The following is a 24,498-nucleotide window of genomic DNA, read 5'->3' as shown; positions in this document are numbered from 1 at the left end:
TGAATTGTGTGCGCAGTAGCCGCACGTGCATCAACAAAGTAGTGCCAAGCGTGCGCCTGTGTCATAAGTAAAGGGCCGGCTGGCTTGACCGTTAAAGGGTGCTGTAACCCCCAAAGTACACTCCAGTCCAAACCAAAAAAAAAAATCTTTTCTGTGTTTGTGAATTGTGGGCGCAGAAGCCGCACGTTCATAAACAAAGTAGTGCCAAGCGTGCGCCTGTGTCATAAGTAAAGGGCCGGCTGGCTTGACCGTTAAAGGGTGCTGTAACCCCCAAAGTACACTCCAGTCCAAACCAAAAAAAAAATTATTTTCTGTGTTTGTGAATTGTGTGCGCAGTATCCGCACGTGCATCAACAAAGTAGTGCCAAGCGTGCGCCTGTGTCATAAGTAAAGGGCCGGCTGGCTTGACCGTTAAAGGGTGCTGTAACCCCAAAGTACACTCCAGTCCAAACCAAAAAAAAAAATATTTTCTGTGTTTGTGAATTGTGTGCGCAGTAGCCACCGTGCATCAACAAAGTAGTGCCAAGCGTGCGCCTGTGTCATAAGTAAAGGGCCGGCTGGCTTGACCGTTAAAGGGTGCTGTAACCCCCAAAGTACACTCCAGTCCAAACTAAAAAAAAAATATTTTCTGTGTTTGTGAATTGTGTGCGCAGTAGACGTACGTGCATCAACAAAGTAGTACCAAGCGTGCGCCTGTGTCATAAGTAAAGGGCCGGCTGGCTTGACCATTAAAGGGTGCTGTAACCCCCAAAGTACACTCCAGTCCAAACCAAAAAAAAAAATCTTTTCTGTGTTTGTGAATTGTGGGCGCAGAAGCCGCACGTTCATCAACAAAGTAGTGCCAAGCGTGCGCCTGTGTCATAAGTAAAGGGCCGGCTGGCTTGACCGTTAAAGGGTGCTGTAACCCCCAAAGTACACTCCAGTCCAAACCAAAAAAAAAATTATGATTCTGTGTTTGTGAATTGTGTGCGCAGTAGCCGCATGTGCATCAACAAAGTAGTGCCAAGCGTGCGCCTGTGTCATAAGTAAAGGGCCGGCTGGCTTGACAGTTAAAGGGTGCTGTAACCCCCAAAGTACACTCCAGTACAAACCAAAAAAAAAATTATTTTCTGTGTTTGTGAATTGTGTGCGCAGTAGCCGCACGTGCATCAACAAAGTAGTGCCAAGCGTGCGCCTGTGTCATAAGTAAAGGGCCAGCTGGCTTGACCATTAAAGGGTGCTGTAACCCCCAAAGTACACTCCAGTCCAAACCAAAAAAAAAAATATTTTCTGTGTTTGTGAATTGTGTGCGCAGTAGCCGCACGTGCATCAACAAAGTAGTGTCAAGCGTGCGCCTGTGTAATATGTAAAGGGCCGGCTGGCTTGACAGTTAAAGGGTGCTGTAACCCCCAAAGTACACTCCAGTCCAAACCAAAAAAAAAATTATTTTCTGTTTTTGTGATTTGTGTGCGCAGTAGCCGCACGTGCATCAACAAAGAAGTGCCAAGCGTGCGTCTGTGTCATAAGTAAAGGGCCGGCTGGCTTGACCATTAAAGGGTGCTGTAACCCCCAAAGGACACTCCAGTCCAAACCAAAAAAAAAAATCTTTTCTGTGTTTGTGAATTGTGGGCGCAGAAGCCGCACGTTCATCAACAAAGTAGTGCCATGCGTGCGCCTGTGTCATAAGTAAAGGGCCGGCTGGCTTGACCGTTAAAGGGTGCTGTAACCCCCAAAGTACACTCCAGTCCAAACCAAAAAAAATAATCTTTTCTGTGTTTGTGAATTGTGTGCGCAGTAGCCGCACGTGCATCAACAAAGTAGTGCCAAGCGTGCGCCTGTGTCATAAGTAAAGGGCCGGCTGGCTTGACTGTCAAAGGGTGCTGTAACCCCCAAAGTACACTCCAGTCCAAACCAAAAAAAAAATTATTTTCTGTGTTTGTGAATTGTGTGCGCAGTAGCCGCACGTGCATCAACAAAGTAGTGCCAAGCGTGCGCCTGTGTCATAAGTAAAGGGCCGGCTGGCTTGACCGTTAAAGGGTGCTGTAACCCCAAAGTACACTCCAGTCCAAACCAAAAAAAAAAATATTTTCTGTGTTTGTGAATTGTGTGCGCAGTAGCCACCGTGCATCAACAAAGTAGTGCCAAGCGTGCGCCTGTGTCATAAGTAAAGGGCCGGCTGGCTTGACCGTTAAAGGGTGCTGTAACCCCCAAAGTACACTCCAGTCCAAACTAAAAAAAAAATATTTTCTGTGTTTGTGAATTGTGTGCGCAGTAGACGTACGTGCATCAACAAAGTAGTACCAAGCGTGCGCCTGTGTCATAAGTAAAGGGCCGGCTGGCTTGACCATTAAAGGGTGCTGTAACCCCCAAAGTACACTCCAGTCCAAACCAAAAAAAGAAATCTTTTCTGTGTTTGTGAATTGTGTGCGCAGTAGCCGCACGTGCATCAACAAAGTAGTGCCAAGCGTGCGCCTGTGTCATAAGTAAAGGGCCGGCTGTCTTGACCGTTAAAGGGTGCTGTAACCCCCAAAGTACACTCCAGTCCAAACCAAAAAAAAAAATCTTTTGTGTGTTTGTGAATTGTGGGCGCAGAAGCCGCACGTTCATCAACAAAGTAGTGCCAAGCGTGCGCCTGTGTCATAAGTAAAGGGCCGGCTGGCTTGACCGTTAAAGGGTGCTGTAACCCCCAAAGTACACTCCAGTCCAAAACAAAAAAAAAAATCTTTTCTGTGTTTGTGAATTGTGGGCGCAGAAGCCGCACGTTCATCAACAAAGTAGTGCCAAGCGTGCGCCTGTGTCATAAGTAAAGGGCCGGCTGGCTTGACCGTTAAAGGGTGCTGTAACCCCCAAAGTACACTCCAGTCCAAACCAAAAAAAAAATTATTTTCTGTGTTTGTGAATTGTGTGCGCAGTAGCCACACGTGCATCAACAAAGTAGTGCCAAGCGTGTGCCTGTGTCATAAGTAAAGGGCCGGCTGGCTTGACCATTAAAGGGTGCTGTAACCCCAAAGTACACTCCAGTCCAAACCAAAAAAAAAAATATTTTCTGTGTTTGTGAATTGTGTGCGCAGTAGCCACCGTGCATCAACAAAGTAGTGCCAAGCGTGCGCCTGTGTCATAAGTAAAGGGCCGGCTGGCTTGACCGTTAAAGGGTGCTGTAACCCCAAAGTACACTCCAGTCCAAACCAAAAAAAAAATATTTTCTGTTTGTGAATTGTGTGCGCAGTAGACGTACGTGCATCAACAAAGTTGTACCAAGCGTGCGCCTGTGTCATAAGTAAAGGGCCGGCTGGCTTGACCATTAAAGGGTGCTGTAACCCCCAAAGTACACTCCAGTCCAAACCAAAAAAAGAAATCTTTTCTGTGTTTGTGAATTGTGTGCGCAGTAGCCGCACGTGCATCAACAAAGTAGTGCCAAGCGTGCGCCTGTGTCATAAGTAAAGGGCCGGCTGGCTTGACCGTTAAAGGGTGCTGTAACCCCCAAAGTACACTCCAGTCCAAACCAAAAAAAAAAATCTTTTCTGTGTTTGTGAATTGTGGGCGCAGAAGCCGCACGTTCATCAACAAAGTAGTGCCAAGCGTGTGCCTGTGTCATAAGTAAAGGGCCGGCTGGCTTGACCGTTAAAGGGTGCTGTAACCCCCATAGTACACTCCAGTCCAAACCAAAAAAAAAATTATTTTCTCTGTTTGTGAATTGTGTGCGCAGTAGCCGCACGTGCATCAACAAAGTAGTGCCAAGCGTGCACCTGTGTCATAAGTAAAGGGCCGGCTGGCTTGACCGTTAAAGGGTGCTGTAACCCCCAAAGTACACTCCAGTCCAAACAAAAAAAAAAATATTTTCTGTGTTTGTGAATTGTGTGCGTAACAGCCGCACGTGCATCAATAAAGTAGTGCCAAGTGTGCGCCTGTGTCATAAGTATAGGGCCGGGTGGCTTGACCGTTAAAGGGTGCTGTAACCCCCAAAGTACACTCCAGTCCAAACCAAAAAAAAAAATATTTTCTGTGTTTGTGAATTGTGTGCGCAGTAGCTGCACATGCATCAACAAAGTAGTGCCAAGCGTGCGCCTGTGTCATAAGTAAAGGGCCGGCTGGCTTGACCGTTAAAGGGTGCTGTAACCCCCAAAGTACACTCCAGACCAAACCAAAAAAAAAAATCTTTTCTGTGTTTGTGAATTGTGTGCGCAGTAGCCGCACGTGCATCAACAAAGTAGTGCCAAGCGTGCGCCTGTGTCATAAGTAAAGGGTCAGCTGGCTTGACCGTTAAAGGGTGCTGTAACCCCCAAAGTACACTCCAGTCCAAACCAAAAAAAAAATTATTTTCTGTGTTTGTGAATTGTGTGTGCAGTAGCCGCACGTGCATCAACAAAGTAGTGGCAAGCGTGCGCCTGTGTCATAAGTAAAGGGCCGGCTGGGTTGACCGTTAAAGGGTGCTGTAACCCCCAAAGTACACTCCAGTCCAAACCAAAAAAAAAATTATTTTCTGTGTTTGTGAATTGTGTGCGCAGTAGCCGCACGTGCATCAACAAAGTAGTGCCAAGCGTGCGCCTGTGTCATAAGTAAAGGGCCGGCTGGCTTGACCATTAAAGGGTGCTGTAACCCCCAAAGTACACTCCAGTCCAAACCAAAAAAAAAATTATTTTCTGTGTTTGTGAATTATGTGCGCAGTAGCCGCACGTGCATCAACAAAGTAGTACCAAGCGTGCGCCTGTGTCATAAGTAAAGGGCCGGCTTCCTTGATGGTTAAAGGGTGCTGTAATCCCCAAAGTACACTCCAGTCCAAACCAAAAAAAAAATTATTTTCTGTCTTTGTGAATTGTGTGCGTAGCAGCCTCACGTGCATCAACAAAGTAGTGCCAAGCGTGCGCCTGTGTCATAAGTAAAGGGCCGGCTGGCTGGACCATTGGGTGCTGTAACCCCCAAAGTACACTCCAGTCCAAACCAAAAAAAAAATTATTTTCTGTGTTTGTGAAATGTGTGCGCAGTAGCCGCACGTGCATCAACAAAGTAGTGCCAAGCGTGCGCCTGTGTCATAAGTAAAGGGCCGGCTGGCTTGACCGTTAAAGGGTGCTGTAACCCCCAAAGTACACTCCAGTCCAAACCAAAAAAAAAATTATTTTCTGTGTTTGTGTATTGTGTGCGCAGTAGCCGCACGTGCATCAACAAAGTAGTGCCAAGCGTGCGCCTGTGTCATAAGTAAAGGGCCGGCTGGGTTGACCGTTAAAGGGTGCTGTAACCCCCAAAGTACACTCCAGTCCATACCGAAAAAAAAAATTATTTTCTGTGTTTGTGAATTGTGTGTGCATTAGCCGCACGTGCATCAACAAAGTAGTGCCAAGCGTGCGCCTGTGTCATAAGTAAAGGGCCGGCTGGCTTGACCATTAAAGGGTGCTGTAACCCCCAAAGTACACTACAGTCCAAACCAAAAAAATATATATTTTCTGTGTTTGAGAATTGTGTGCGCAGTAGCCGCACGTGCATCAATGAATTAGTGCCAAGCGTGCGCCTGTGTCATAAGTAAAGGGCCGGCAGGCTTGACCGTTAAAGGGTGCTGTAACCCCCAAAGTTACACTCCAGTCCAAACCAAAAAAAAAATTATTTTCTGTGTTTGTGAATTGTGTGCGCAGTAGCCGCACGTGCATCAACAAAGTAGTGCCAAGCGTGCGCCTGTGTCATAAGTAAAGGGCCGGCTGGCTTGACCATTAAAGGGTGCTGTAACCCCCAAAGTACACTCCAGTCCAAACCAAAAAAAAAAATATTTTCTGTGTTTGTGAATTGTGTGCGCAGTAGCTGCACGTGCATCAACAAAGTAGAGCCAAGCGTGCGCCTGTGTCATAAGTAAAGGGCCAGCTGGCTTGACCGTTAAAGGGTGCTGTAACCCCCAAAGTACACTCCAGTCCAAACCAATAAAAATAATATTTTCTGTGTTTGTGAATTGTGTGCGCAGTAGCCGCACGTGCATCAACAAAGTAGTGCCAAGCGTGCGCCTGTGTCATAAGTAAAGGGCCGGCTGGCTTGACCGTTAAAGGGTGCTGTAACCCCCAAAGTACACTCCAGTCCAAACCAAAAAAAAAAATATTTTCTGTGTTTGTGAATTGTGTGCGCAGTAGCCGCACGTGCATCAACAAAGTAGTGCCAAGCGTGCGCCTGTGTCATAAGTAAAGGGCCGGCTGGCTTGACTGTTAAAGGGTGCTGTAACCCCCAAAGTACACTCCAGTCCAAACCAAAAAAAAATTTATTTTCTGTGTTTGTGAATTGTGTGCGCAGTAGCTGCACGTGCATCAACAAAGTAGTGCCAAGCGTGCATCTGTGTCATAAGTAAAGGGCCGGCTGGCTTGACCGTTAAAGGGTGCTGTAACCCCCAAAGTACACTCCAGTCCAAACCAAAAAAAAAATTATTTTCTCTGTTTGTGAATTGTGTGCGCAGTAGCCGCACGTGCATCAACAAAGTAGTGCCAAGCGTGCGCCTGTGTCATAAGTAAAGGGCCGGCTGGCTTGACCATTAAAGGGTGCTGTAACCCCCAAAGTACACTACAGTCCAAACCAAAAAAAAAATTATTTTCTGTGTTTGTGAATTGTGTGCGCAGTAGCCGCACGTGCATCAACAAAGTAGTGCCAAGCGTGCGCCTGTGTCATAAGTAAAGGGCCGGCTGGCTTGACCGTTAAAGGGTTCTGTAACCCCCAAAGTACACTCCAGTCCAAACCAAAAAAAAAAATATTTTCTGTGTTCGTGAATTGTGTGCGCAGTAGCCGCATGTGCATCTACAAAGTAGAGCCAAGCGTGCGCCTGTGTCATAAGTAAAGGGCCAGCTGGCTTGACCGTTAAAAGGTGCTGTAACCCCCAAAGTACACTCCAGTCCAAACCAAAAAAATATATATTTTCTGTGTTTGTGAATTGTGTGCGCAGTAGCCGCACGTGCATCAACAAAGTAGTGCCAAGCGTGCGCCTGTGTCATAAGTAAAGGGCCGGCTGGCTTGACAGTTAAAGGGTGCTGTAACCCCCAAAGTACACTCCAGTCCAAACCAAAAAAAAAAATATTTTCTGTGTTTGTGAATTGTGTGCGCAGTAGCCGCACGTGCATCAACAAAGTAGAGCCAAGCGTGCGCCTGTGTCATAAGTAAAGGGCCAGCTGGCTTGACCGTTAAAGGGTGCTGTAACCCCCAAAGTACACTCCAGTCCAAACCAAAAAAAAAAATATTTTCTGTGTTTGTGAATTGTGTGCGCAGTAGCCGCACGTGCATCAACAAAGTAGTGCCAAGCGTGCGCCTGTGTCATAAGTAAAGGGCCAGCTGACTTGACCGTTAAAGGGTGCTGTAACCCCCAAAGTACACTCCAGTCCAAACCAAAAAAAAAAATCTTTTCTGTGTTTGTGAATTGTGTGCGCAGTAGCCGCACGTGCATCAACAAAGTAGTGCCAAGCGTGCGCCTGTGTCATAAGTAAAGGGCCGGCTGGCTTGACCGTTAAAGGGTGCTGTAACCCCCAAAGTACACTCCAGTCCAAACCAAAAAAAATATTATTTTCTGTGTTTGTGAATTGTGTGCGCAGTAGCCGCACGTGCATCAACAAAGTAGTGCCAAGCGTGCGTCTGTGTCATAAGTAAAGGGCCAGCTGGCTTGACCATTAAAGGGTGCTGTAACCCCCAAAGTACACTCCAGTCCAAACCAAAAAAAAAATTATTTTCTGTGTTTGTGAATTGTGTGCGCAGTAGCCGCACGTGCATCAACAAAGTAGTGCCAAGCGTGCGCCTGTGTCATAAGTAAAGGGCCGGCTGGGTTGACCATTAAAGGGTGCTGTAACCCCCAAAGTACACTCCAGTCCAAACCAAAAAAAAAATTATTTTCTGTGTTTGTGAATTGTGTGTGCAGTAGTCGCACGTGCATCAACAAAGTAGTGCCAAGCGTGCGCCTGTGTCATAAGTAAAGGGCCGGCTGGCTTGACCATTAAAGGGTGCTGTAACCCCCAAAGTACACTACAGTCCAAACCAAAAAAATAATTATTTTCTGTGTTTGTGAATTGTGTGCGCAGTAGCCGCACGTGCATCAACAAAGTAGTGCCAAGCGTGCGCCTGTGTCATAAGTAAAGGGCCGGCTGGCTTGACAGTTAAAGGGTGCTGTAACCCCCAAAGTACACTCCAGTCCAAACCAAAAAAAAAAAAATTTTCTGTGTTTGTGAATTGTGTGCGCAGTAGCCGCACGTGCATCAACAAAGTAGAGCCAAGCGTGCGCCTGTGTCATAAGTAAAGGGCCAGCTGGCTTGACCGTTAAAGGGTGCTGTAACCCCCAAAGTACACTCCAGTCCAAACCAAAAAAAAATATTTTCTGTGTTTGTGAATTGTGTGCGCAGTAGCCGCACGTGCATCAACAAAGTAGTGCCAAGCGTGCGCCTGTGTCATAAGTAAAGGGCCGGCTGACTTGACCGTTAAAGGGTGCTGTAACCCCCAAAGTACACTCCAGTCCAAACCAAAAAAAAAAATCTTTTCTGTGTTTGTGAATTGTGTGCGCAGTAGCCGCACGTGCATCAACAAAGTAGTGCCAAGCGTGCGCCTGTGTCATAAGTAAAGGGCCGGCTGGCTTGACCGTTAAAGGGTGCTGTAACCCCCAAAGTACACTCCAGTCCAAACCAAAAAAAATATTATTTTCTGTGTTTGTGAATTGTGTGCGCAGTAGCCGCACGTGCATCAACAAAGTAGTGCCAAGCGTGCGTCTGTGTCATAAGTAAAGGGCCAGCTGGCTTGACCGTTAAAGGGTGCTGTAACCCCCAAAGTACACTCCAGTCCAAACCAAAAAAAAAATTATTTTCTGTGTTTGTGAATTGTGTGCGCAGTAGCCGCACGTGCATCAACAAAGTAGTGCCAAGCGTGCGCCTGTGTCATAAGTAAAGGGCCGGCTGGGTTGACCATTAAAGGGTGCTGTAACCCCCAAAGTACACTCCAGTCCAAACCAAAAAAAAAATTATTTTCTGTGTTTGTGAATTGTGTGTGCAGTAGTCGCACGTGCATCAACAAAGTAGTGCCAAGCGTGCGCCTGTGTCATAAGTAAAGGGCCGGCTGGCTTGACCATTAAAGGGTGCTGTAACCCCCAAAGTACACTACAGTCCAAACCAAAAAAATAATTATTTTCTGTGTTTGTGAATTGTGTGCGCAGTAGCCGCACGTGCATCAACAAATTAGTGCCAAGCGTGCGCCTGTGTCATAAGTAAAGGGCCGGCTGGCTTGACCGTAAAAGGGTGCTGTAACCCCCAAAGTTACACTCCAGTCCAAACCAAAAAAAAAATTATTATCTGTGTTTGTGAATTGTGTGCGCAGTAGTCGCATGTGCATCAACAAAGTAGTGCCAAGCGTGCGCCTGTGTCATAAGTAAAGGGCCGGCTGGCTTGACCGTTAAAGGGTGCTGTAACCCCCAAAGTACACTCCAGTCCAAACCAAAAAAAAAAATATTTTCTGTGTTTGTGAATTGTGTGCGCAGTAGCCGCACGTGCATCTACAAAGTAGAGCCAAGCGTGCGCCTGTGTCATAAGTAAAGGGCCGGCTGGCTTGACCATTAAAGGGTGCTGTAACCCCCAAAGTACACTACAGTCCAAACCAAAAAAAAAATTATTTTCTGTGTTTGTGAATTGTGTGCGCAGTAGCCGCACGTGCATCTACAAAGTAGAGCCAAGCGTGCGCCTGTGTCATAAGTAAAGGGCCGGCTGGCTTGACCGTTAAAGGGTGCTGTAACCCCCAAAGTACACTCCAGTCCAAACCAAGAAAAAAATTATTTTCTGTGTTTGTGAATAGTGTGCGCAGTAGCCGCACGTGCATCAACAAAGTAGTGCCAAGCGTGCGCCTGTGTCATTAGTAAAGGGCCGGCTGGCTTGACCATTAAAGGGTGCTGTAACCCCCAAAGTACACTCCAGTCCAAACCAAAAAAATAATAATTTTCTGTGTTTGTGAATTGTGTGCGCAGTAGCTGCACGTGCATCAACAAAGTAGTGCCAAGCGTGCGCCTGTGTCATAAGTAAAGGGCCGGCTGGCTTGACCGTTAAAGGGTGCTGTAACCCCCAAAGTACACTCCAGTCCAAACCAAAAAAAGAAATCTTTTCTGTGTTTGTGAATTGTGTGCGCAGTAGCCGCACGTGCATCAACAAAGTAGTGCCAAGCGTGCGCCTGTGTCATAAGTAAAGGGCCGGCTGGCTTGACCGTTAAAGGGTGCTGTAACCCCCAAAGTACACTCCAGTCCAAACCAAAAAAAAAAATCTTTTGTGTGTTTGTGAATTGTGGGCGCAGAAGCCGCACGTTCATCAACAAAGTAGTGCCAAGCGTGCGCCTGTGTCATAAGTAAAGGGCCGGCTGGCTTGACCGTTAAAGGGTGCTGTAACCCCCAAAGTACACTCCAGTCCAAACCAAAAAAAAAAATCTTTTCTGTGTTTGTGAATTGTGGGCGCAGAAGCCGCACGTTCATCAACAAAGTAGTGCCAAGCGTGCGCCTGTGTCATAAGTAAAGGGCCGGCTGGCTTGACCGTTAAAGGGTGCTGTAACCCCCAAAGTACACTCCAGTCCAAACCAAAAAAAAAATTATTTTCTGTGTTTGTGAATTGTGTGCGCAGTAGCCACACGTGCATCAACAAAGTAGTGCCAAGCGTGTGCCTGTGTCATAAGTAAAGGGCCGGCTGGCTTGACCATTAAAGGGTGCTGTAACCCCAAAGTACACTCCAGTCCAAACCAAAAAAAAAAATATTTTCTGTGTTTGTGAATTGTGTGCGCAGTAGCCACCGTGCATCAACAAAGTAGTGCCAAGCGTGCGCCTGTGTCATAAGTAAAGGGCCGGCTGGCTTGACCGTTAAAGGGTGCTGTAACCCCAAAGTACACTCCAGTCCAAACCAAAAAAAAAATATTTTCTGTTTGTGAATTGTGTGCGCAGTAGACGTACGTGCATCAACAAAGTTGTACCAAGCGTGCGCCTGTGTCATAAGTAAAGGGCCGGCTGGCTTGACCATTAAAGGGTGCTGTAACCCCCAAAGTACACTCCAGTCCAAACCAAAAAAAGAAATCTTTTCTGTGTTTGTGAATTGTGTGCGCAGTAGCCGCACGTGCATCAACAAAGTAGTGCCAAGCGTGCGCCTGTGTCATAAGTAAAGGGCCGGCTGGCTTGACCGTTAAAGGGTGCTGTAACCCCCAAAGTACACTCCAGTCCAAACCAAAAAAAAAAATCTTTTCTGTGTTTGTGAATTGTGGGCGCAGAAGCCGCACGTTCATCAACAAAGTAGTGCCAAGCGTGTGCCTGTGTCATAAGTAAAGGGCCGGCTGGCTTGACCGTTAAAGGGTGCTGTAACCCCCATAGTACACTCCAGTCCAAACCAAAAAAAAAATTATTTTCTCTGTTTGTGAATTGTGTGCGCAGTAGCCGCACGTGCATCAACAAAGTAGTGCCAAGCGTGCACCTGTGTCATAAGTAAAGGGCCGGCTGGCTTGACCGTTAAAGGGTGCTGTAACCCCCAAAGTACACTCCAGTCCAAACAAAAAAAAAAATATTTTCTGTGTTTGTGAATTGTGTGCGTAACAGCCGCACGTGCATCAATAAAGTAGTGCCAAGTGTGCGCCTGTGTCATAAGTATAGGGCCGGGTGGCTTGACCGTTAAAGGGTGCTGTAACCCCCAAAGTACACTCCAGTCCAAACCAAAAAAAAAAATCTTTTCTGTGTTTGTGAATTGTGTGCGCAGTAGCTGCACATGCATCAACAAAGTAGTGCCAAGTGTGCGCCTGTGTCATAAGTAAAGGGCCGGCTGGCTTGACCGTTAAAGGGTGCTGTAACCCCCAAAGTACACTCCAGACCAAACCAAAAAAAAAAATCTTTTCTGTGTTTGTGAATTGTGTGCGCAGTAGCCGCACGTGCATCAACAAAGTAGTGCCAAGCGTGCGCCTGTGTCATAAGTAAAGGGTCAGCTGGCTTGACCGTTAAAGGGTGCTGTAACCCCCAAAGTACACTCCAGTCCAAACCAAAAAAAAAATTATTTTCTGTGTTTGTGAATTGTGTGTGCAGTAGCCGCACGTGCATCAACAAAGTAGTGGCAAGCGTGCGCCTGTGTCATAAGTAAAGGGCCGGCTGGGTTGACCGTTAAAGGGTGCTGTAACCCCCAAAGTACACTCCAGTCCAAACCAAAAAAAAAATTATTTTCTGTGTTTGTGAATTGTGTGCGCAGTAGCCGCACGTGCATCAACAAAGTAGTGCCAAGCGTGCGCCTGTGTCATAAGTAAAGGGCCGGCTGGCTTGACCATTAAAGGGTGCTGTAACCCCCAAAGTACACTCCAGTCCAAACCAAAAAAAAAATTATTTTCTGTGTTTGTGAATTATGTGCGCAGTAGCCGCACGTGCATCAACAAAGTAGTACCAAGCGTGCGCCTGTGTCATAAGTAAAGGGCCGGCTTCCTTGATGGTTAAAGGGTGCTGTAACCCCCAAAGTACACTCCAGTCCAAACCAAAAAAAAAATTATTTTCTGTCTTTGTGAATTGTGTGCGTAGCAGCCTCACGTGCATCAACAAAGTAGTGCCAAGCGTGCGCCTGTGTCATAAGTAAAGGGCCGGCTGGCTTGACCATTGGGTGCTGTAACCCCCAAAGTACACTCCAGTCCAAACCAAAAAAAAAATTATTTTCTGTGTTTGTGAAATGTGTGCGCAGTAGCCGCACGTGCATCAACAAAGTAGTGCCAAGCGTGCGCCTGTGTCATAAGTAAAGGGCCGGCTGGCTTGACCGTTAAAGGGTGCTGTAACCCCCAAAGTACACTCCAGTCCAAACCAAAAAAAAAATTATTTTCTGTGTTTGTGAATTGTGTGCGCAGTAGCCGCACGTGCATCAACAAAGTAGTGCCAAGCGTGCGCCTGTGTCATAAGTAAAGGGCCGGCTGGGTTGACCGTTAAAGGGTGCTGTAACCCCCAAAGTACACTCCAGTCCATACCGAAAAAAAAAATTATTTTCTGTGTTTGTGAATTGTGTGTGCATTAGCCGCACGTGCATCAACAAAGTAGTGCCAAGCGTGCGCCTGTGTCATAAGTAAAGGGCCGGCTGGCTTGACCATTAAAGGGTGCTGTAACCCCCAAAGTACACTACAGTCCAAACCAAAAAAATATATATTTTCTGTGTTTGAGAATTGTGTGCGCAGTAGCCGCACGTGCATCAATGAATTAGTGCCAAGCGTGCGCCTGTGTCATAAGTAAAGGGCCGGCAGGCTTGACCGTTAAAGGGTGCTGTAACCCCCAAAGTTACACTCCAGTCCAAACCAAAAAAAAAATTATTTTCTGTGTTTGTGAATTGTGTGCGCAGTAGCCGCACGTGCATCAACAAAGTAGTGCCAAGCGTGCGCCTGTGTCATAAGTAAAGGGCCGGCTGGCTTGACCATTAAAGGGTGCTGTAACCCCCAAAGTACACTCCAGTCCAAACCAAAAAAAAAAATATTTTCTGTGTTTGTGAATTGTGTGCGCAGTAGCTGCACGTGCATCAACAAAGTAGAGCCAAGCGTGCGCCTGTGTCATAAGTAAAGGGCCAGCTGGCTTGACCGTTAAAGGGTGCTGTAACCCCCAAAGTACACTCCAGTCCAAACCAATAAAAATAATATTTTCTGTGTTTGTGAATTGTGTGCGCAGTAGCCGCACGTGCATCAACAAAGTAGTGCCAAGCGTGCGCCTGTGTCATAAGTAAAGGGCCGGCTGGCTTGACCGTTAAAGGGTGCTGTAACCCCCAAAGTACACTCCAGTCCAAACCAAAAAAAAAAATATTTTCTGTGTTTGTGAATTGTGTGCGCAGTAGCCGCACGTGCATCAACAAAGTAGTGCCAAGCGTGCGCCTGTGTCATAAGTAAAGGGCCGGCTGGCTTGACTGTTAAAGGGTGCTGTAACCCCCAAAGTACACTCCAGTCCAAACCAAAAAAAATTTTATTTTCTGTGTTTGTGAATTGTGTGCGCAGTAGCTGCACGTGCATCAACAAAGTAGTGCCAAGCGTGCATCTGTGTCATAAGTAAAGGGCCGGCTGGCTTGACCGTTAAAGGGTGCTGTAACCCCCAAAGTACACTCCAGTCCAAACCAAAAAAAAAATTATTTTCTCTGTTTGTGAATTGTGTGCGCAGTAGCCGCACGTGCATCAACAAAGTAGTGCCAAGCGTGCGCCTGTGTCATAAGTAAAGGGCCGGCTGGCTTGACCATTAAAGGGTGCTGTAACCCCCAAAGTACACTACAGTCCAAACCAAAAAAATAATTATTTTCTGTGTTTGTGAATTGTGTGCGCAGTATCCGCACGTGCATCAACAAATTAGTGCCAAGCGTGCGCCTGTGTCATAAGTAAAGGGCCGGCAGGCTTGACCGTTAAAGGGTGCTGTAACCCCCAAAGTTACACTCCAGTCCAAACCAAAAAAAAAAATTATTTTCTGTGTTTGTGAATTGTGTGCGCAGTAGCCGCACGTGCATCAACAAAGTAGTGCCAAGCGTGCGCCTGTGTCATAAGTAAAGGGCCGGCTGGCTTGACCGTTAAAGGGTTCTGTAACCCCCAAAGTACACTGCAGTCCAAACCAAAAAAAAAAATATTTTCTGTGTTCGTGAATTGTGTGCGCAGTAGCCGCATGTGCATCTACAAAGTAGAGCCAAGCGTGCGCCTGTGTCATAAGTAAAGGGCCAGCTGGCTTGACCGTTAAAAGGTGCTGTAACCCCCAAAGTACACTCCAGTCCAAACCAAAAAAATATATATTTTCTGTGTTTGTGAATTGTGTGCGCAGTAGCCGCACGTGCATCAACAAAGTAGTGCCAAGCGTGCGCCTGTGTCATAAGTAAAGGGCCGGCTGGCTTGACAGTTAAAGGGTGCTGTAACCCCCAAAGTACACTCCAGTCCAAACCAAAAAAAAATATATTTTCTGTGTTTGTGAATTGTGTGCGCAGTAGCCGCACGTGCATCAACAAAGTAGAGCCAAGCGTGCGCCTGTGTCATAAGTAAAGGGCCAGCTGGCTTGACCGTTAAAGGGTGCTGTAACCCCCAAAGTACACTCCAGTCCAAACCAAAAAAAAAAATATTTTCTGTGTTTGTGAATTGTGTGCGCAGTAGCCGCACGTGCATCAACAAAGTAGTGCCAAGCGTGCGCCTGTGTCATAAGTAAAGGGCCGGCTGACTTGACCGTTAAAGGGTGCTGTAACCCCCAAACTACACTCCAGTCCAAACCAAGAAAAAAATTATTTTCTGTGTTTGTGAATAGTGTGCGCAGTAGCCGCACGTGCATCAACAAAGTAGTGCCAAGCGTGCGCCTGTGTCATTAGTAAAGGGCCGGCTGGCTTGACCATTAAAGGGTGCTGTAACCCCCAAAGTACACTCCAGTCCAAACCAAAAAAATAATAATTTTCTGTGTTTGTGAATTGTGTGCGCAGTAGCTGCACGTGCATCAACAAAGTAGTGCCAAGCGTGCGCCTGTGTCATAAGTAAAGGGCCGGCTGGCTTGACCGTTAAAGGGTGCTGTAACCCCCAAAGTACACTCCAGTCCAAACCAAAAAAAAATTATTTTCTGTGTTTGTGAATTGTGTGTGCAGTAGCCGCACGTGCATCAACAAAGTAGTGCCAAGCGTGCGCCTGTGTCATAAGTAAAGGGCCGGCTGGCTTGACCGTTAAAGGGTGCTGTAACCCCCAAAGTACACTACAGTCCAAACCAAAAAAATAATTATTTTCTGTGTTTGTGAATTGTGTGCGCAGTAGCCGCACGTGTATCAACAAATTAGTGCCAAGCGTGCGCCTGTGTCATAAGTAAAGGGCCGGTTGGCTTGACCGTTAAAGGGTGCTGTAACCCCCAAAGTACACTCCAGTCCAAACCAAAAAAAAAATTATTTTCTGTGTTTGTGAATTGTGTGCGCAGTAGACGCACGTGCATCAACAAAGTAGTGTCAAGCGTGCGCCTGTGTCATAAGTAAAGGGCCGGCTGGCTTGACCGTTAAAGGGTGCTGTAACCCCCAAAGTACACTCCAGTCCAAACCAAAAAAAAAATAATTTTCTGTGTTTGTGAATTGTGTGCGCAGTAGCTGCACGTGCATCAACAAAGTAGTGCCAAGCGTGCGCCTGTGTCATAAGTAAAGGGCCAGCTGGCTTGACCGTTAAAGGGTGCTGTAACCCCCAAAGTACACTACAGTCCAAACAAAAAAAAAAATATTTTCTGTGTTTGTGAATTGTGTGCGCAGTAGCCGCACGTGCATCAACAAAGTAGTGGCAAGTGTGCGCCTGTGTCATAAGTAAAGGGCCGGCTGGCTTGACCATTAAAGGGTGCTGTAACCCCCAAAGTACACTCCAGTCCAAAACAAAAAAAAAATTATTTTCTGTGTTTGTGAATTGTGTGCACAGTAGCCGCACGTGCATCAACAAAGGAGCAGCGCCAAGCGTGCGCCTGTGTCCCATAAGTAAAGAGCCGGCTGGCTCATTTCTTAAAGGCTGGTGTAACCCACAAAGTGCACTTCTCTCCAGCAAAAATAAAAAAATATTTTCTGTGTTTAGCCGCACGTATATATCAAATCGATATAACATAAAAGGAGGACCAAACTTTCTCCGATTAAAAATAAAATAGAGAAAGATCAAGAACCACTTCCTCCTAGTGCTGAAGCTGCTGCCACTAGTCATAACATAGACGATAACATGCACATCAACGTCGTCTGCCAAGGCCGATGCCCAATGTCATAATAGAGGGCACATACAATCCCAAATGACAAAGTTCAGGAAAATGACCTTGAAAAAAACATTTAAATCAGCTGAAGAGAAACGTAAACTTGCCAATATGCCATTTACGACACGGAGTGGCAAGGAACGGCTAAGGTCGATCCCTAAAATGTTCATGACTAGTGGTTCAGCTTCACATGACGATGGAAGCCCTCCTCCCACTAAAAAAATCAAAAGAGTTAAGCAGGCAAAAGCACAGCGAAGAACTGTGCTTTCTAAGAAGATATCACAAATCCCCAAGGAGAGTCCAAGTGTGGTGGTGGTTGCAATGCCTGACCTTCCCAGCACTGGACGGGAAGAGGTGGCTCTTTCCACCATTTGCACGCCCCCTGCAAGTGCTGAAAGGAGCACCCACAGTCCACTTGCTGATATGCAAATTGAAGATGTCACTGTTGAAGTACAACAGGATGAGGATACAGGTGTAGCTGGCGCTGAGTAGGAAGTTGGCAAGGAGGATTCTGATGGTGATGTGGATTGTTTAAATCAGGCTCCGGGGGAGACAGTTGTTGTCCGTGGGATGAAAAAGCCCATCACGGTCATGCCTGGGCAGAAGACCAAACATTCCACCTCTTTGGTCTGGCAATATTTCTATCCAAATCCGGACAACAACTGTCTTGCCATATGTACCATATGTAAAGGTGAAATAAGTAGGGGTAGGGACGTAAACCACCTAGGAACATCCTCCCTTATACGGCACCTGCAGCGCGTTCATAAAAAGTTACTGTCAAGTTCAGAAACTTTGGCTAAGACCGTAAGCAGTCCAGGGACACCTAAATCCCGTTGTCCTGTTGTATCCAAGCGCCTGCAAACCACACCGTCAACTCCCTCCTCGTCAATTTCCTCCTTAGTCAGGATCGGAAGTAGTCCTGCAGGCCATGTCACTGGCATGACTGACTCTCCTATCCGGGATTCCTCCGGAGGATCCTGCATTGCTATGCCTACTGCTGCCGCTGCTGCTGGGAGTCGTTCATCATCCCAGAGAGGAAGTAGGAACACCACTACTTTTACTAAACAATTGACCCTCCAACAGTCCTTAGCGAGGAGGATGAAGTACGACAGCAGTCATCCTGAAGCAAAACGTATAACTGAGGCCTTGACTGCTATGTTGGTGTTAGATGTGCGTCCGGTATCCGCCATTAGTGCAGTGGGATTTAGACAATTGATGGAGGTAGTGTGTCCCCGGTTCCAAATCCCATCTAGATTCCACTTCACTACGCAGGCGATACCGAGACTGTACAGAAACGTCAGAAAAAGTGTCCTCAGTGTCCTGAAAAATGCCGTTGTACACAATGTCCACTTAACCACGGACATGTGGACAAGTGGAACAGGGCAGACAAAGGACTATATGACTGTGACAGCCCACTGGGTAGATGTATCACCTTACGCAGCAACAGCAGCAGTGTCACCAGTAGCAGCATCTCAGAAACGCCAGCTCGTTCCAAGGCAGGCTACGCTGTGTATCACCTGTTTCAGTAAGAGGCACACCGCCGACAACCTCTTAGAGAAACTGAGGGAAATCATCGCCCAGTGGCTTACCCCACTTAGACTCTCCTGGGGATTTGTGATATCTGACAATGCCACCAATATTGTGCGGGCATTACATCTGGGCAAATTCCAGCACGTCCCATGTTTTGCTCACACAATAAACTTGGTGGTGCAGAATTTTCTGAAAAGCGACAGGGGCGTGCAGGAGACGCTTTGGGTGGCCCGAAAAATTTCTGGTCACTTTCGCCATTCAGCGACTGCGTGCCGAAGACTGGAGCGCCAGCAAACACTCTTGAACCTGTCCCGCCATCACCTGAAGCAAGAGGTTGTGACGCGGTGGAACTCAACCCTCTATATGCTTCAGAGGATGGAGGAGCAGCAAAAGGCCATACAAGCCTATACATCCACCTATGACATAGGCAATGGAGGGGGTATGCACCTGACTCAAGCGCAGTGGAGAATGATTTCTGTGTTGTGCAAGGTTCTCCAGCCCTTCGAACTTGCCACACGTGAAGTCAGTTCAGACACTGCCAGCTTGAGTCAGGTCATTCCCCTCATCAGGCTTTTGCAGAAGCAGCTGGAGAAAGTGAAGGAGGAGCTAAGATGGAGCGATTCCGCTCGGCATGTGGGACTTGTGGATGAAGCCCTTCATTCGCTCTGCCAGGATTCCAGGGTGTTCAATCTGTTGAAATCAGACCACTACATTTTGGCCACAGTGCTCGATCCTAGGTTTAAAGCCTATGTGGTGTCTCTCTTTCCGGCCGACACAAGCCTGCAGAGGTGCAAAGACCTGCTGGTGAACACACTGTCAGCTGAAGCAGAACGTGACACGTCAACAGCTCCTTCTTCATTTTCTCCCGCAACTGGGGCTGCCAGGGAAAAACTTAGGTATCCTAAGCAACCCGCTGGCGGTGATGCAGGGCAGGTAGGACCAAGTTTGGACATCTGGTCCGGACTGAAGGACCTGGCAACAATTTCTGACATGTCTACTGTCACTGCATATGATACTGTCACCATTGACAGAATGGTGGAGGATTACATCGGTGACAGCATCCAAGTAGGCATGTCAGACAGTCCGTACCTGTACTGGCTGGAAAAAGAGGCAATTTGGAGGCCCTTGTACAAACTGGCTCTATTTTACGTGAGTTGTCCCCCCTCCAGTGTGTACTCCGAAAGAGTGTTTAGTGCAGCCGGGAACCTTGTCAGTGAAAGGCGTAGGAGGTTGCTTCCACAGAATGTGGAGAAGATGATGTTCATCAAAATGAATTATCAGCTCTTCCAGGGAGACCAGCCTCCAGAACGTACAGAGGGACCTGTGGTGGTGGATTCCAGTGGGGACGAGTTAATACTCTGTGAGGATGAGGATGTACACAACACTGAAGAGGGTGAGGAATCGGTCTTGCCGCCGTAGAGCCAGTTTGTGCAGGGACAGATTAATTTCCAGCTTGTTTTGTGGGGGCCCAAACGAACCAATCATTTCAGCCACAGTTGTGTGGCAGACCCTGGCGCTGAAATGATTGGTTTGTTAAAGTGTGCATGTCCTGTTTATACAACATAAGGGTGGGTGGGAGGGCCCAAGGACAATTCCATCTTGCACCTCTTTTTTTTCTTTGCATTATGTACAGTTTGGGGCCTAGTTTTTCAAACTGCCATCCTGTCTGCCACTGCAGTATCACGCCTAGATGGGTCACGTGTTTGTGCCGCCCACTCGTGTCGCTTAGCATAGTCATCCAGCTACCTCGGTGAAACCTTTTGGACATAAAAACACTATTGTGAGGTGTGAGGTGTTCAGAATAGACTGGAAATGAGTGGAAATTAAGGTTATTGAGGTTAATAATAGCATAGGAGCAGAAAAACCTACAATTTCTGTGATTTTAGCTGTTTTTAAGCTTTTTTTCAAAATAATACAGATCCAAAACACAAAACCCAGAACCCAAAACACGGAAGGGTGGTTTTTGCAAAACCAATCCAGATCCAAAACACGAAGAAAGATCCAGATCCAAAACCAAAACACAAAACACGAAAAGTGGCCGGTGCACACCCCTAATATATATACATATACACACACTCGCCCACACACACAATCCATTCTATAAATGTGTCATAAATGTCCCCCCACACATATTTAATGGCCCACTCCTTATACAGTATATTCAATGACCTTCTCACCCCAATCAATTATGTTTTAAATGATCCCCCCTAAACCCCAGCCCTTATATAATTAATATTAATGATCCCCCTCACCCCTAGCCATTATATATTTAATGAACCCCCCGGGCCCTCACCCCCAGCCATTTATATGAACCCCCTCACTTACCTCAGTACTCCTGGAGTCCCAGGCTTCCAGCTGTCTGGCTGCACCAGAGGCCAGCGTCCTGCTCTGCAGCTCCTCATTACCTTCTTGGGACATGACCCATCATGATCCCAGGTTCTGTAGCGCAGGTGCGGCTCTGCGTTATCACCACCAGGGGAGGAAGCAAAGGAAGAGGGTGGAGGTGGGTGCCAATGCCAGAGACACCACACTGGTCGGGGAGGGAACAATTCTGCCATCACTGCCGGCAGCAGTGTGGGCTGGCCAGTAACATCACCGGAACCGGACAAGGTGCTGCGGGCAGCTTGTACAGCTCTCGGGTCTAGCTGCATGGGGGGGTTGGGTGTAATGGGTGCCTGCCGCTGGAGTAAGTAGCCAGCTTCGCTGGCTGTCAAGTGGCTGCTGAGAAAGGCAGGACCATGCTCCCTTCTAGAAGGCAGTCTCAGCGGGTCGCCCATCAGGGCCTGGCCTAAAGGAAGCGCCGGCCCTGCATCCAAAGCTACACAATGAACTATGACATACAGTAGGAAGAGGAGGAATGTACTTTACTCAAGCTCAGTAGAAAATACTTTCCATGTTGTACAAAGTGCTAAAACCCTTCGAAGTAGTTACCTGTGAAGTAAGTTCAGAAACTGCCAGCTTGAGTCAGGTAATTCCCCTAATTAGACTGTTGGAAAATCAGCTTGAGAAACTGAAGGAGGAGCTGAAATGAGGCGATTCCGCTAAGCATGTAGGACTTGTAGATCAAGTCCTTTATTCACTTTGCCAGGATCCAAGGATTGTCAGGCTCTCAATCGGATCAATGCAGTTTGGTTACCGTGCTGGATCCTAGGTTTGTTATACGTTGTGTCTTTCTTCCCAGCGGACATAGATCTGAAGAGATGCAAAGAGCTGTTTGTAAGGAAATTGTCAGCTCAAACAGCACGTGATGCAGGGATGGCTCCTCCTTCAGTTTCTCGAGCAAGTTTGGCTGCCAGGAAAAAACTAAACTTTCCCAAAAAAAGACCCACTTGTAATGCAGATGAGTCAACACAATGAAGTTTTGACATCTGGTCGAGTCTAAAAGAATTGCCTTCAATTAATGAGACCTCTACAGTGACTCCATCTGATATGGAGGCTACCATCGACAGCCGACCCTTTTGTAGTAAGCCCCGGAGCGAGATAATTTTTTTTTCGCTCCGGGGCTAGTGCACGCACAGTGTGGCTGCTGCGCGTGCGCAGGGCCTCATCATCGACCCGCTTGCGAGCGGTTCTGAATGAGACCCCAAATCCAGATCCAAAACCTTGATGGAGATACAGATCCAAAACCAAAACACGGGGGTCGGCGCACATCCCTAATTAAAATAAACCTATGCAGCAGTTTGTTAATGCGGCATTTAAAGGTAGCGGTGTCATGCAGTAATTCATTTTCACATCTCTCAGTGTAGAAAAAACATTAGCATGATGTATTACACCATTCGCACTGACTAGTTCATTGCCGATACATGAAATCATCAAGTAAATGGAAAAATTAGCTCTATAAGCATATAGTCTATATAGCGTCTGGGCTCCACACGCAAGCAGGGGTATGGTGTGGGTAGAGTGCATGTTCTGTGCACTGATGGCTGATGGAGGCACTGGCAGTTGTCATATATGATGAAGACTCGACAGCAAGGATGGGGGAGGTGTGCTAAGTCTTGGTGAGAGCTAAAAATAATGGAGATAAAGTACCAACCAGAGTTGGTTGCGATTAAGCGGGGAGGTGTGCGGTCAGGAAATAATGCGTGGTCATGTGATCTAGTGTGTCCAATCATGTTGTTTGGATTTCTCTTGTTATACCACACCATTCTATATATACAAGGGTGGTTTAATAAGTAAGGTAACAAGACCTCTCGTATGTGTAATGTTCTCTATCACTTCAATTTCCCACCAGGCCAGAGCAGGTAGGCCACTGCTTCCCCTCAAGGCCATTAGACTGTGCCTCATATCAGTCATACTGTCTCAACATCGGTGGTAAGATGGCGGTACTTGCGGAAACTTGGTCAAACATGGAGGCACGTAGTGTGATCAGATTTCTGTGTCTAAAGGGCATATCAGCAGCTGAAATTCAGCATCAACTTATTGAGGTGTACTGTGATAACGTCATGTCACAGAAACAGGTTTGGGTTTGGTGCGCTACCTTTGATAACGGTAGGACAGACGTTCAAGATGAGCAGCGATCCAGCCGGCCAAGCACATCCGCCACACACTTTTGCATGCATGTTTAGGCAAAACTTTTTTTTTTCATACACAAGGAAGGGTGGTTTTCTAAGTTAAAGTGTGCACATCGGTTAATTCGCTTGTTGCACATAAAATAAAATAGTTGAATGGTTTTCCTGTATTGAAAATACAACTTGATAAATGTATTAGTGTGAGAGTTTTACTGTAAATCTCTCACATTTTCTAAACTCTCACCCTATTACATTTGGCCCTGTGACATGTGTCTGGCATAAACCAGGCACGTATGCATCTGTTCAGACTGGGATACCTCTTAAGATAGTTGTGGTTCTGCATTTGGTGGTAAAAGCCTTATATTAGTGAATGCAATTGGATTTGGGAGTGCAGACAACCCTGTATCAGGCCTTAACTACTAGCTGGGTCTCACTGCACTCATTATTTAAATCTTGACATAAGGACTAACTTCATAATCACTACTCTCCTTCAAATAAGATCTTAAATTGTATGTACTTCATGAAAGATTGTCTTGTCTTCTTTTGATTCAAACCATTTACATCTCCCTAGTACATGAAAGAGAAAAGTAAATATTTAATTATCCTGTACTTGAGATAAACTTTAACAAGATGTATAATATTTAGTGTGAAAGATTTAACATCAGAAACTTCATAGAATACGGAATTCTCTAGGCACACATTCATTTTGATTATAGTTATGTCCTACCTTTTGTGAGTTTTGTGGAAGATATGCGTGAAATTGCATTACAAATGAAATAACCATTTATTTTACTTTGTATGCTACAATAACAGAGCTTGTTGCCTGATGTGAAGCATAACTTGAGGAAATAAAAGTTTGTAACGTGTTTGTTATAGTGTTGTTGTACTGTAATTGTGTAATATCATATAATTTGGGAATTCAATAAACGCAAATTGAATAGCGCCGGGTTGGAGCTCCCGGAGCTATTCAATTCAGTGCGCTGTTATGTCGGAGAATGCCGGTTCTCGTGACTTAACAAGGGTGTTAAGGAGTGAGAATTGGCATTCTCTGACTAAAGTGCTGGGCGTGCTGCTTTTAGCTCCGCGCTAAGCAGTAAAACAGCAGTGCGCGCGGCACTTTTGTCGAATTTCTCCTCGCATCCCCAAGAGGGTGCGAGAAATCCTTTGCCTGCCCAAACAGCGAGGTGTATTGAATAGCTGCGGGAGCTCCCTCCCGCGGTTATTCAACATCGCACTGAATTGAATCCCCCTCCCATTAAGAGGTATGGAAGTACTGTATGTAATACATTATCCATAACATGACCACACCAGTGAACATAAATTAAATACGAGTCTCTCACATTCTAAATGCTTCGTTCTCTTTAATAAATGCTAAAAGAAAGAGTGAACTTTATTAAACGTGTTTTTATATATTGGAAAACCGGTACTGTAATATATAAGAAAGCAAAATTAGACACAATATTCTATAATGTAAGTAAAGTGGCTGTTTAGGGCTCAATGATGGTCCTCTTTGAGAGCACCAGGTAGCTGCAATCTCTTTGCATTTCCAGGTCACCAGCATGTTCCCAGACACCTTACCTTTTCCAGACTTACTGAACCCCTTTTTCCGCAGATGTGTAAACACAGAACTGACCAGCTCTATCTTCATATTAGTGCTGGAAGTGAGTGTATGTACATTCCAGGTTGTATGGCTTCCAGATATCTCAGGGCATTGCATACTGTACCTATGGTGAAACCTGGGGCATATGACTCAGAAACCAGTGTCTGGCTGATGGTCAGTGACAATGAACAGACTGGAATGGGTGGATTGGCCTTAGATTGCAGTTTGAG

Source organism: Taudactylus pleione, unplaced genomic scaffold (genome assembly GCF_031769625.1).
Source record: "Taudactylus pleione unplaced genomic scaffold, aTauple2 ptg000437l, whole genome shotgun sequence".
In the NCBI taxonomy this organism is placed as follows: Eukaryota; Metazoa; Chordata; class Amphibia; order Anura; family Myobatrachidae; genus Taudactylus; species Taudactylus pleione.
Note: the sequence above shows the minus strand (reverse complement) of the source record.